We start from the raw sequence: 14,345 nt of genomic DNA, 5'->3' as shown, positions 1-14,345 counted from the left end.
AGCAATGGCTGTGGAGTCAGACTAAGCAGGGTTCAAACACTGACCCTTGGACAGTGGGTAGGTGGGGACTTGGACAAGTTACCAGGAATTTCAGCTACTGGGTACAAGTGAGGAGCAATACGGCATGGTGGTAAAGAGGGTGAACTCCAGACCAGATACTTGCCATGTGGCCTTGGGCAAGTTACTAACTTTATGCCCAAGTCCCCTCATCCATGAATTGGAAATTACTATAGTATCAACCTCATAGGGTTGTTGTGGGGATATAGCGACAGTTTAGAATCGTGCGCTAAGTCTCTGACATTATTAATTTGACTATATCTATAAAATGGACACTATGGTAGTATATACATCACTGAACTGTTATGAAGATTATGTGAAGCAGCACTGATAAACTGCTTTGCTTAATACCTCACCAACAGTAAGCTCTCAATAAATATAAGCAGTTGTTGTTGCTAATGAAATCAGCTTGGATGCCAGGTCAGGGCCCAGACAGCAAGGCGGTCCTTGCTAGACGAGCCGTCCGCCTATCGCCCCTCCTGATGGGGAGGAGGTCCGGGCAGGCTTAGCCTAGTTACATCATGACGGCTGTTACAGAGAGACACATCTCATCTCCTTGGCTGACTCCAGGCCTGGCTGAGCGTCCCCTCTCTTATCGACCCGGGAGGCGGCAGACGGAGGGGGCTGTTTCCTTCATGAAGAAAAAAAAAGAAAAGAAAAAAAAGAAAAAAAAAGCCTGTGCCTCTGAATTGCCGCTGGGTGCGAGACAGAGGAGGAGTGGGCAAGAATGGGCACAGGGCCAGGGGAAGTAGGAGTGGGTGTGTGGGAGGAGCGGAGAGATGGCTGGGCTCCCACCACTGGAGACAAACACACCCTGTCTGGAGGTTTGCTGGGTGCTGGATCCCTGCCTGGCACTCGTAAAAGGCAGAGTGAGTGTGCACTGGGACCTTCCCTCATCCAGAGAAGACTCACTTTCAGAAAGGGCCCTGGCAGAGCACCAGGCCAGGCGAGGAGCCCCTGTAGGTCCCGGGGTTAAAAGTTGGGGCTGCCACCTGCCGGAGCTAAGAGATCCTTAACTCATCCTTCGAAAGATAATGAACATCAAGAACTGAGTGAAGGACACAGGCCATGCTTTGGCTTTGGGGGATGGGACCCCTGATCCAGCGGAACTCAGCGCTCTGCAACTGGTACCAGCAAGCCTCCCAGCCCCAGGCTAGCACCTCCCCATTACCCATGATCCAGTTTTATTCTACAGTGCCTTGTCTAAGAGGAAAGCCAGGACTTCCTGCTGGAATAGCCAGTCACATTTGAGTATCATGCCATCTAATTATTTAGCAAATGATAATAATAATGAGCCACGATTTAGCCAACACGTATGGGAGACAGATTGTCCTGGGCGGTTTCTACAGTGCCTGACTCTACTGCTTATTAACTTCGAAAGCCTCCATTTTCTCACCAGTTAAAAGGAAACATGCCATAGTGAGAGATTATTGTCCTGAGGACCAGTCAGTCACACATGGTTGATAGACACAGCACTCGGCCACCTGCAATCCCCCGTAAGGCAAACCTAGGGCCCATGTATGGCAGGCATGGCCAGCAATCACCCCCGTGCTGTCAGCAACTTTAGGGTCTGCTCAGCAGCACAGAACTGCTTTGGCTAAGGTCATGCCCTTCCCAAAGAATCCCTGGAGATCTTGGCACAGCACACAGACCCTGGAGAGTGAGCAATAAACCCTGGGAAGACCTGCTAAATCCATAAAATTTTAGGCGCGCAGTGCATGGATAACTCCTTCAAAGTAAAAGGCAAATGATCGAATCTTAAAACTCTGTGGTAATAATGGAAGCAAAACACCTGGTGAGCATCTTTGGGTTCTGGAAGCAGCATATTCCAAACCTAGGGGCCCTGCTCTGGCCCATATACCAGGTGACACAAAAGGCTGCCAGCTTCAAGTGAGGCCTATAGCAGGAAAAGGGCTCTGGCACAGGTCTGGGCTGCAGGGCAAGCAGCCTAACCATTTAGACCACACAGTCAGGCAAACTTGCAGGAGGCATCAGCATAGGGAAAGATGCTACATGGGGTTCCTGGAAGTCTCAGTGGGACAATCAAAATTCAGGCCCCTGTGCTTCTGAAGCAAGACCCTGCCCTCTGCAGCACATGCCTTTAGAAAAAATACCTCCTGGTGTGTGGTATGAGGTCTTTAGAAATGGAATGCCCAACCATGAGATACATCAGGGGGTGAGGTGGCTGGAATTCACCTTTGTGAGCTTGTCTATCATCAGGTCAGGCAGGCCCAGCAACAATCCACTGTAAGACAGAACTGGTTCATCCAGGACTGGGGGCAAGCAGGGCCGGGGACATGAGGAAGACGCCTAAATAGTGGCCGAAACCCCCATGGCACCCTCTACTTACACCAGAGCTCCTTCTTCATCTCATGCCTGTGGCCATATGGAGGAATCTCATGAGACCAACTAAGGAGGAGGAAAAAGCCAGAGCGGGGCTTATGCATGGGTTAGCTCTGTAAGTGGGTATAAGTACCAGTGGCCTTAAAAGACAGTAGTGCCTTCTGCTTCTGGGAAGATGGAGTACACATATTTTTCCCTATTCTGTCCGTCAAAGACAACCAAAAATTGCACAATGTATATAAAACAAACCTAAGAAGGCTCTGAAAGGCAGAAAGAAGAAGGCAGACTACATAGGGCCCTTAGGACCTGAGGAACAACACAGGAGCCAGTTGTCTAGGCCTTCCTTTGCCTCATCCATTCTAGGCTTGGGTCTGAAGACATGAGCAAGCTGGAAATGCCAATGAGTACTGGCAAAATACCCCCAATAAAGACCTGCTCCCTCGTCCAAAGGACCAGGAAAAGAACAGTCTAGCAAGACAGAAAACTTTTAGAAAATAACTACTCCACTCTGGCCAAACACCAGAGGAGAAACTGTGGTCCCACCCCCCAACCCCAAAGGCCAAGTAGGGAGCCTCTGCTCCAATCCCCTCATCAGAGTGGCACCAGAGAAGGCCCAATGGACAAAGGGAACTTTTATACCCTCCCCTACTCCCAGTGGAGGCCACATCCACTCTTCACTCACCCCCTAGTACACGTTTTTCTGGCTCAAGACGGGTATTTCTCTCAGTTTCCCAGGACACCACACTTGTGTGTGTGTCGGGAGAGGGGAAGAGGTATTTTCTGAGTCTGACGTAAACAGTTTTGGCTTTGGGTTGAAATTGCTGTCTGCAAAGCCAGTGAAATTCACTCCATGGTATCCATTTGGTTTTGCCCCAAACCCTGGACTCTCCCAAATCTTGTGTTCTGGGCCCCAGACAAGTCTTGTAAATTTCTCTGGTCCTAGTTCACAGTGGGCATGCTTATTTAGCTCGGTTTGAATCCCTCCTCATCTACTGGCCAGCTAGGTGGCTGCAGTCAAATGACTAAGCCTTTCTATGCCCAGTGTTTCTAAAGCAGATATGATAACAGCACCCATCTTATGGGGACTCAGTGGGATCATACAGGCACAGGGTCCATCATATAGTAAACTCTCAATAAATGTTAACTTTTGCTCTCCTGAGTACCTCTTCCCACCTCTTCTCTTTTTCTCTGGGACCTAAAATCATGAGGCTTAAATCTCAGACTCAATTCTTCCATGTACTGGCTTTGCGACCTTGGATAAGTCTCTTAACCTTTCCGATTTTAGTTTTCTCATGAGGATGAAAGGCACAGACATACCACCTTGGAAGTTTTGTGAGGATGAGACGCTGGCTGTGTGAAAGAGCTTTTTCCATAGAATTTGCATAGTTGCTATGCAAATGGCATTCAGGCCATGGAAAAGGATCCAGAAAGTGCTCATTGTCCTCACAACAGCTGGAGCCAGCATCACAGACTGGCTTTATGGCGTAAAAGCTCACATCTGCCACACACACTAGCATGTTAAACTCTCACTCTTCTCCCGTCAGCTTCCCTGAGTGTGCTTCCGTCGTTTCCTTACAATACTGATCTGCTTAAAACCTCTCATCCCCCAGTCCACATGCAAGTGCTCCTGTACACACCCAGGTCTGGGGGCCTCCATGAGTATGCAGGGATGGAGGGGAGGGGGCTTGAGAGGCCTGAGAAGTTGGAATCTTGGTTGGACTTACTCTCTCTCAGTGGTCATATTTGGGCTGGGGTGACACCACCATCCTAATCTTATACCACAATGGAATTTTGAATCTTTGGAATTAGTAACTGACCTTTTTTGTAATAGACGGGAGGAAAGAGAGACTCACTGAAGGGAAATTTTGTCAGAGACAACACACTTGGGTCTTCATAAGTCTGGGTGCATTTCTTAGGCTGGGTTCCTCAGTAGCAGATCCTGAGATGGGCTTATTTTTCAAGTGATTTATTAAGGAAAGCCTCTCAGGAGAAAGTGAGGTGAGGGAAGCAGGACAAGGAAGACAGAAAAGCCACCAAGTGTGTGAATTCAGGCAGAGTCCCTGGACAGTGACTTTAGCCTGGTCCTAGAGAGCATCTCTGGGTGTAAATGATGCCTCAAAGTTTGTCAGGACCAGAGATAAGAAAGCTGAACATAAGTACCCCCAGCCAAAGACTAAAGGGCAGGAGGTAGTGTGTGGGGGCTACTAACCTGCCACGCACTGCCAGCTGTCCACACCTATGGGTATGCAGCCACAAGGCCTGCCTCAGGGATGGCAAAAATAAAGCAGAAAGTCACAGGAGCAGGGGGAGGAATGCGTGTAAATGGTAGGAAGGATCCCTGGGCATCTGGGTAAGCCCAATACTGACAGTATCTACCTTATATTGATTCCCTTTATGGGTATTTTCCTTTATTTCCCCCCATAGTTCCTGGGCCATAAGCAAACACCCTAAAAATAATTCTCTCATTCATTACTGGTGGACATGTAAATTGCCAAAACCACTTTGGGAGACAGTTTGGCATCCTCTCCTAAATTCAGAAAGCCCATGTCCTACTAACTCCCCACCTAGTTACAAGCTCTTTCTCATTTAGGAGCAGTCATGTTCCAGGGCACAATATCCCGGATGTGGACACCAACCACATACCCATCAACAGTAACACAGATATATGTATGTATGTATGTATGTATGTATGTATATATATATATATATATATATATATATATATATATACACACACACACACACACACAATGGAATATTGTAGAGCAATGAAAATAAACTACAGATTTACACAAATGCATGTTTCAATCTCGAATAAATGTTGAGTGTATAAGACACTACAACACAAAACCACACAAGATTTTGTTCCTATAAGGTTAAAAACAATAAGCAAAAATAAACTATAATACTTACAGTTGGATGTGTAGACCATAAAACCCTAAAACAAAACAAAGGAATGATTACCACAAAAGGCAAAATACTGGTTATCTTTTGGAAGTGGGGGTTACAGGGAGAAGTTACTGAGGGGGGTGGGATTCAGGGATTCTAGGGGGCTGGGGACCTTCTATATCTTGACCTGCAAATTGTTACAGTAAAGTGTGCTTTGTGATAAATCATCAAGATGCAAGCATCTCTTTTATATACTTTCCTGAATTGTGGTATACTCCATAATCAAAAAGAAACTACTTTTTAAAACAAGTTTTAATTTCTTTTCCTTTTCTGCTTTTTCTTCCACTTTGTAGCAAAATAAACAACATAAAACTTTACTTTTAACAATTTTTAAATGTACATTTAATTCAGTGGCATTAAGTCCATTCATAATGCTGTGCAACCATTGCAACCATCCATTTCCACAACTTTTTCATCATCCCAAATAGAAACTCTGCAGCCATGATGCTGTAATTCCCATTCTCCCCTCTTTCCAGCACTACTAATCTCCATTCTACTTTCTGTCTTTATGAATTTGCCAATTCATTGGTCTTTTTGTGTCTGAATTATTTCATTTTGCATAATGTCTTCAAGGCTTACCCATGTTATAGCATGTATCACAATTTCATTCCTTTTTATGACTGAATAATGCTCCACTGAATGCATATATCACACTTTGTTTATCCATGCTGATGGACACTTGTGTGGTTCCCACCTTTTGGCAGTTGTGAACAGCACAGCCATCAACAAGGGTGTGCAAATATCTGTTTGGTTCCCTGCTTTCAATTCTTTTGAGGACAAGCCCAGGAGTGGAATGGTTGGATCTGCTTCTGTTTTGTTTTGAAGTTTTTGAGAGAGTGAGAGAGTACATGTGCAAGTGGGGTAGGGGCAGACAGAGGGGGAGAGAGAATTCCAAGCAGGTTCCACACTGTCAGTGCAGAGCTCAACGTGGGGTTCAAACTCACAAACCATGAGATCATGACCTGAGCCGAAATCAAGAGCCAGACGCTTAACTGACTGAGCCACCCAGGTGCACCATCCACCTTCTGCTTTTTAAACCAAAGGAATGGGTCTTTCCTCTTCCCAAGAATTTTTGCATGAATTCCAGCCAATGAGAGGGCTGACTATTGGAGGGCAGGCTGAAGCAAGGAAGTGAGAGATGCTCCTAGCTTCTGTCACTCACGACTGAGGCAAGAGGCGATGGAGGCCAGGATCCCTGGGTTCTGTGCCAGCTCTACCAGCCATGACCTAGCATGCCTCTTGCCCCCCTGCGCCTAGTGACCCCATGACTCCGTGGGAACAATATCTCCCTTGTCGGTAGGAAGAGAATAAGCAAGGATGAACGGGAGATGTCAGAGACTTTAAAGAAGCATCTTGACATTGATTAAAAACAAAACAGGGTGAGTTACGCAATGACAGACAAACTCATACTGTGGTCCTCTCTGGCTAAATGGGGGTGAGGACAGCGGAAGGGAAAGGTGCAGGAAGACAGGGAAGGTGGATGCTGGAGAAATGGAAGAAAGGATTGAAGAGAAGAGAATGAAGACAGTGGGGAAGGAAGGCTATTTTCCAGAGGCAAAGGCCTGGAGCTGGCATCCCTGAGCAGTGGCCTCTAGAGCTGCCGCCGGAATTCTAGAGGAAAAATAACAGCCCGTCACTCTCGGCGACTGGCATGCCACTTTATGGGGCCTGAAAGCAAAAACGCAGCAACAATGACAGAAACAGGTGTCTGTAAACAGGGAGACAGAGCAGTCCTCAGCCTGATCCTCCTGAAGCACATCCCCACCTAATATATTATTGACAAGGCTGACTTTTATCAAGACCTTCTGGCCTCCCGTGTAATAAATGTGTATCTCCCACTCTTTATCACCCATTACCTTATTAAAATAATCATCTTAATTTCATTGTTAAAGTGATTAATAGGGCAAGTGTTAAAGGAAATTAATCCTCAAAAGGAAGAATAACTATAGCCGAAAACTAACTCCTCTGAATTTGTCTGGTGGTAAAGTTCAGGATTTTGTAGTTAATGAGCCTTAGAGAGTTAAATATAGAAGAGTGCAGGAGAGTCTGGTGAGAGATGGAGAACAGAGAGCTGGCAGAAACTGAGGTTGGAGGAGAGCATGGTTCACACCTCTGTGTCCACTCACTACGAGCTGAGAGGAGGCTGTACCTCCTGGCCTCTCGCACCTGCAGTGCTCATGGTGGTGCCTGCCCCTTGTGTGGTCCCCAGGGATCCAGAGCCCAGCCCAGCCCAGGGCTCAGTATGAACCAGTGGCAAGGAGATGTAGGGGCTGAGGGGAGTCCTAGACTGAGGATGAGCTACTTGAAATAGAGTCAGAAACAGCCAGCAACAGGCTGCTGCCATATTCCCCCCCTTCTGAGTTGGGTGAGAGAAGATCAGCATCCCATTCCTTTCCTCCTCTGTCCCACCTGCTCTTTCCACCCTGGGGTCCCTGCAGTCTTTAGCTCTCCTGTTCCACTGACCAGGCAGCTGGATCTCCAGGGAAGAACTGAGAGCAGGTGCCTAGGGGGCTGGAGAGGGGGAATTATGGTTCCCTTTGACAATTCCTTCACTTGTGCATTCAATCATTCATCTCATGTTTATTAAGCTGCTGTGATATTGCACTTCTACTTTAAAAGCTGGGCATAGGGGCGCCTGGGTGGCGCAGTCGATTGGGCGTCCGACTTCAGCCAGGTCATGATCTCGCGGTCCGTGAGTTCGAGCCCCGCATCAGGCTCTGGGCTGATGGCTCGGAGCCTGGAGCCTGTTTCCGATGCTGTGTCTCCCTCTCTCTCTGCCCCTCCCCCATTCATGCTCTGTTTCTCTCTGTCCCAAAATAAATAAAAAACGTTGAAAAATAAATAATAAATAAATAAATAAATAAATAAATAAATAAATAAATAAAAAAAAGCTGGGCATAGAAAGAAAGGCTTGGCCCTTTAACTCAAAGTTTCCAGTCTGTTGGAGACAAAAAACATATGCAAACAGATAATTACCAGACATGCATGGCTTGTTTAATGCTCCCTTAGAGATGTGTGTGTGTGTGTGTGTGTGTGTGTATGAGTGTATATAGTAGCATTCCAATACTCAGCTGTTAAATATATAGATCTTTTATATTCTGAAAGAGTTCTCATAGGCTCTCAACCAATGAAAACTTCTCAAGAACTTTCTGTGGGTCTTGGCTGATCAGTACACCACAAACACCCTCAGCTAATGACCTGCAGTGTGTGCTGGTGTACTTGGTTTTGATGTTCTCCCAGCCTGTTACTGCGTGTCCCTGTCAACAGCAGTGATACTGACTGGCTAACCAAAGGGGTACGAGATGGCGGTGGTTCTGCTGCAGTGAAACCAGAACATACAGGCAGGATGTTACAAATTGAGTTCTCCTGTCATTCAAGGTATGTTCCAGGAAGTGGGGGAGGAAGCACAGAGTAAAAAGCAGGCAATTAGGGAGCATAAAGACCTTTGACATTAATAATGACATCATAAATGTCACTGCAGCCTGGTTGGGGGAGGAGCAGTGGTCAACGATCGTATGCAAGCATTTGCAAGAAGCTTTGGTCCGAGACAGGGGACATGAGGAGAATGGAAGAGCACTGTGTCCCTGGATACCCCCTCCACAGAGACAATGCCAGGGGGGCACTTGCAATGCTGTCGGGCAGCCCGAGGCAACAAGGTTGGGCCCTGGCCACAGTCATGTCTGATGCAGGCAGAGAGAGGCCTCTGGAAGTCTGGGAGTTCAATGTCCACTCATTTCTGACATCCTTAGGCTTCTGTGTAACTAATCCCATAGATTACTAACATACAAAATCACCATTGTGATATCAATAATATAGAGCACTCTACTAAGGTTTGTCTGTATTTAAACATTCTCTTTGAAATATGGGTACAGAAGTGATGAAACATGAGGATCAAAGTGGGAAAAAAATCTGTGTTTGATATGTTGAAATTCTATCAATATCAGTTCAAAATTAAATCTATACTCATCACCGAAAGACTGAAATGGCATAAAAATTCATGATCATTTTGAAAGTTGTTCGTTTTTATATGCAAAAACATTATTCAGAGCTTTCAAAGGGTTAAATGAAAAGGAACTAGAAAGTGTCTTGGCTCAATAACTCTGGGAAGAATTTTTTATCCTTTTTGAACATAGAAATATTTGTAAAAATTTAAATAGTAATATAAGCTGAAGACAGAGATTAGATGATATCATAATTCCTATCTTTTGCAGAATTGTTTGGAGTATTAGCATTCATAACACTAAATAAAATAACCATTAGGATCTGTATTTACTGCTTCATTTGTAAATGCCATTTAGATCATGAGTCTTTCCTGTTTGCAAATTCTTCATATTTGAGAGGTTGAATTAAGAGTAATATGTCAATCTCATGATTCTGTGAAGAGAAAAACCTCAAAAATCATGCACAACAACATCCATGATAAACTGTCTTATGTCAAGGCATAATAAAAAATATGTATATGAAAGAAAAAAACCCAAAGCAGAACCCAAATATCCTGGTCTACTGATCTCTGTTGGAAATGAGCATCCATCCACCAGAGTTCAGGGCCTGTAACAGGATCATAGGGCTCATTGTTCTCAACTCTAACACCAAACTTCTGAAAATTTAACCACTAACATTTTTAATTAAGCAATTGTAATAATAATCATTTGGCATAATATTTCAGATTTATTCCTGAATTCTGGAAGGTCATCTTATGATGACTGATTTTAGCATTCGGTGTTTGGCCAAGATATGAATGCAGCTAGTGTTCACCTATTTGGTGTGATAGATGCTCTACTAGACGTGGTGATAACATGACTGAAGTCATGCCTGAGTGTCTATAAAAATTAGGGAAGGCTACACATAGAAGCCAAAACAGAGACTGGAAGGATGAATTCCAAGTTTGCCCAGAGAATGAGAACGAGATAAGATAGGGTATTCTAGGAAGAGGGAACAGTTAAAACATGTCTTGAATGTCTTTTGAATGCCAGGGGCCACTTTGGTGTTTTCTACACGTGTTTTTTCCTTAACCAATAGGATGAAGCAGGTACTCTTTGATCTTTTTTGCAAAGGAGCAGAGGCTCAGAGAGGGGAAGTAACTGCTCTCTGTAACCTGGAGAGTGGCTCCAGAAGAAACTCCCAGCCTCATAAGGCTTCTCTGGAAAATTGCCCATATCCCTGTGTCCCCAGCTCTCTCACTGCTTCAGGTAGGGTGAGGGCTTGCCCTGGGCCTGCCCTGATTCTTTCCAGGCGGTGCCCATGGCCTTATGCCTCATCAGTGACCTTATTCCTATCCCTGGCCTTATTTCTTACCTGTTGCCTTATTTCTAATGTCACACACATCCATTCTCCCCAATGACGCCATTTTCATATTCCAGACAGGCCTGGGCAGAGGTGTCTCGGGCACCAACCAGAGCCCTCGGTTTTCTTTGTGGCCCAGCAGGTCATCCTGTAGAGCCCTCTTCTAATGGCCTGATTCTCTTCAGACGCTTTTCTTTCTTCTTTGGTTTCCCTTTCTTCTCTTTCATCTCTTCTGGGGAAGGCCCGCTGCCTGGCATGGCTATTGTGCTTGGAAATGAGCCTCCTGGGCTGGTGAATAAATTGCATTTTATTCCTCCCTGTCACTTCTGGCTGGGGAAGCACTGGGAGATGAAAGCTGAGACGTCAAAAGCGCTTCCTTTGACCCAGGGAGGCATTTCTCATTTCCAAGCCCTCGGGCTGCACTGAGCCCCCACATCGGTGGCACTGGCAGGAGCTGAGCCTCATCCAAACCCAGGGGTCTTCTGGGCCTCCTGGGCTGAGCATCTGGATGTCACTGTCTTCACTAAATCAGCAGAGGGGGCAGGGCTCACTTCTCAGCAAAGCAGAAGCATCACTGACAGAGGTGGCTCCTCAAAGGGACAAGCAGGTCCCCTATGTGGAGTGACTGAAAGTTGGATTTGTACTGTCATATCAAACTGCATGCAGAGATGCTCTCCTGTGGTCCAGGTCCCACTTCTCTCCTCCCCTGCGCTACTCAACACTTATCACCTGGCTCCTTGTTGAGCAATCTCTCTTGTTAAGACTTATAATCTATCTCTTCATTCTCAGGTGAGCATGGACTAAGGTGGGAGATGGGAGAAATCAGTCACTGATCTAAGCACAGAAACTGGGCTCTGAAGGACAAGCAGGTCTCCACTGTCCCTGCAGGAGGAGTGACAAGTCGATGGAGGGGCTGAGACAACAGAGGGACTCCAAGGAGAAAGCTGGCTTCTAAAATAGGGAATGTTCAAACAAAACTGCCAATCCCAATCTGGCAAAGCCACCAGAATCCCTCCCTCAAGTCGTCTTCCACCCCATCCAGGAACAGCCTGTGCATGAGGAAATCCTTGATAACTGCACTTCTGAGTATTTCCAGAACATATTAGAGCATTGACTGCAGAGGAAGCCAGGATGTACAGAGGTACACAGTTTGAGGTCAGAAAATTCAAGGATCAAATTCTGGCTTTGCCACTCACAGGCTGAAGGTGGGCAGTCTGGAGGCTCTATCCCAGTCCCTAGGGCCATAAAACAGAGAGAATGGCCTCTAGCCCACATGCTGAGAAGGCTGAATGGAATCATCTGTGTAGAGGGTCCACCCCAATAGCTAGCACTTGTTGATGGCCAACAAATGGTTATTTTTACTGCTGGCTGGCTATACACACTGAAGAAGGATGTCACCCAATTGAAAGGGCACAGATTTTGGAAACTGAGCGACTGAGCTCAAATTCCACTTCTGTCTCTTGGTAACTGTATGATTCTGGGCAAGTTTCTTACTGCAAGCATAACCACCAGTTCCGACAGCTACCATTCACAAGGGGCTTATTATGTGCCCAGGGCTCTGGCTATGGTGCTGTCTTCTTATTTCTTACAAAGGGCCAAGTCACCCACTAAAACACTTACCCCTAGAAGCAGCAATGAGATTTGAAATCAGGTTCGTGAACTTAGTCCACACTTGTGACCAGTATATCTCCTCACCAGACTGTTTCACCTAACCATCTGAGCCCCTGTCCCTGCTGTGTAAAATAGGGGTGATAACGCCCACCTCCTGGATTTAGGAAAAGAATGATAGAAGGTAATCCATGTATGACTCCCCAAAACAGCAATCTTCTTACTATCATTGGGCTCAGGAGGCAACATGTAGTATGAATTCCAAGTTGTGGTCAGTTTCTGGGGGGTGGGAAGAGATTATAAGAGTCATCTGATTCCAGCCTCCTTCAATTCTCATTGCCACAAGTGAAGACCACCAACCTGCTGATTTCTGAGACCTACAAGGACAGAGTGCTCCAGATAATGATCAACATGTCCAACCGGGACTTGAAGATTATACTAGGAAAATTTATGGAGCTGAACATCGTGTCAAGTCCCATGGCTTCCAGTTTTTGTATTCCTTTGCACAGTTCATTGTGGTTGGGGAAAGCCCACATTGCATCTACAGAGATCCTATGGGTCCTCTTCCACTTAAAGATGTGCTCCCTGCCTGTCCTCATGACACAATGACTGTGGGGCTAATGTCTCCTGGGACATCCCCTCAGCTCCCCTCTCTCCTCAAGGGTCTTCTCTGGGCTGGGACCATTGTTTCTGTTTTGCATATGGGAAAGAGGCCCCTCGGGGAGGAGGGGCCTTTTATCGATGGAACAGAAGGTTGAGGACAGGAGAGGCATGAAGGGTCCTTTCCTCAATGCTGGTCCTGACTTCCCCTTTGCTCTCCCTGGGGAAGACTGGACATGTGTCCACCCTCAGTCCCCTGAAGTTCCGAGGCCTCTGCAGAAGCTGTGTGGAACCTGAGAGTCATCATACGTCACTTTACGTGATAAATTCAGAGAGATGGAAAGAAAAAGTACCCTGAATACTGATGGCTGTGCAGCTGTGAGAAGGAAAGTTTCCAGAATTGCAATGAGCAGCCTTGTGCTGAAGTTTTATGTCATTTGCTTTCAATTCCATTTACAGTTATTTCTTGTTTTTATATCATGTTTTATTGAAATCCATTTTTTACTTTAATGCTTTAGGCTCAGTCATGGATCTTTTCTTTCCCCCCTATCTTTTGCCTCTTGAGCACGTGAAGGTTCACATTATGCAAACAGCACAGAGAGAGGTTTTGAAGTATCATGGGTTTTTGTTCCTTTCTGTATTTCTCAGATTGAGTATTTTTTTGGAAGCAGGCTGGGAACACGGCCATGCAATCCGGGTGTAGTTCAGAACCTGCAGGCAGGCTGGCTTGCCCGGAGTGGGGCCTGCCCCCTCTTGCCTTTGTAACTGGAACTCAGTCCAGTACCACGCTCCAGTTCCATCCTCATGACCAGATGACTGGCTGACCGAAGGAGAGAGTACCCTACTTTGGACTGCAGGTGCTTTAGGTAGAAAGAGGGAAGAAACAAAAGTATGGTCTTGGAGGCTCTGAGGCAAACCAGAGCATGTCTGGAAATTAAACTGAACAAGGGATTGGGGTCTGTTCCATTCCTGCTGCCCCCACGTCCGGGCACATCATGGCCTCTCACTGGAGAGGCTGCAGAGCCTCCTACCAGGCTGCCTGCCTCCATCGGCTCTTCCAGCAGAGAAGGACAACCCTGAATGCCACCTCATAGAGCATCTCCCAGCTCTAAGCCTCTGGGTCTCCACCACACCTGACATCCTCAGTGGCATCCATCTCAGGACCTGCTAATGGTTGCCAGGCCAATCAGGACAGGCTCTTCGCTGCCAGGTTCACTTCCAGCTCCACTCAGATGACCAGTTGTTCTACCATGGGGAAGGGCTTTCCATGTGAGTCTGCCCATCCAGGAAGCTTGTCTGGCCCACTCTGGCTACTGGTGCTCCTTCTAAACTGTGGCTAGCCATTCACTTTATCCAGCATCTCGTGTTGATATTAACTTTGACCCGAGTGTCTTGTCTCTTGAAGTTTGCATAGGAGGGTTGTAAATCAATCAGGACTATGAATCCATTTTATGTAATTTGGCCTGCATAATCTGAGGCAACCCAGTCTCTCTGTGCCTCACTTT

The 14,345-nt window shown here is 46.3% G+C and overlaps 1 long non-coding RNA gene across 1 annotated transcript in view; it reads right to left on the bottom strand.

Moving 5' to 3' along the window:
* LOC125176297 (uncharacterized) overlaps positions 1 to 14,345 on the bottom strand; it is a 509,320-nt gene that overhangs the window by 138,630 nt on the left and 356,345 nt on the right. Inside the window, exon 5 of the long non-coding RNA XR_007156211.1 lies at positions 5,314 to 5,338. This is a non-coding gene — a long non-coding RNA (uncharacterized LOC125176297). The remainder of the gene's footprint in view (positions 1 to 5,313; positions 5,339 to 14,345) is intronic.

This window comes from Prionailurus viverrinus, chromosome D1 (assembly GCF_022837055.1).
Source record: "Prionailurus viverrinus isolate Anna chromosome D1, UM_Priviv_1.0, whole genome shotgun sequence".
NCBI classification, from domain to species: domain Eukaryota; kingdom Metazoa; phylum Chordata; class Mammalia; order Carnivora; family Felidae; genus Prionailurus; species Prionailurus viverrinus.
Note: the sequence above shows the minus strand (reverse complement) of the source record. Positions and strands in the feature narration are given on the sequence as shown.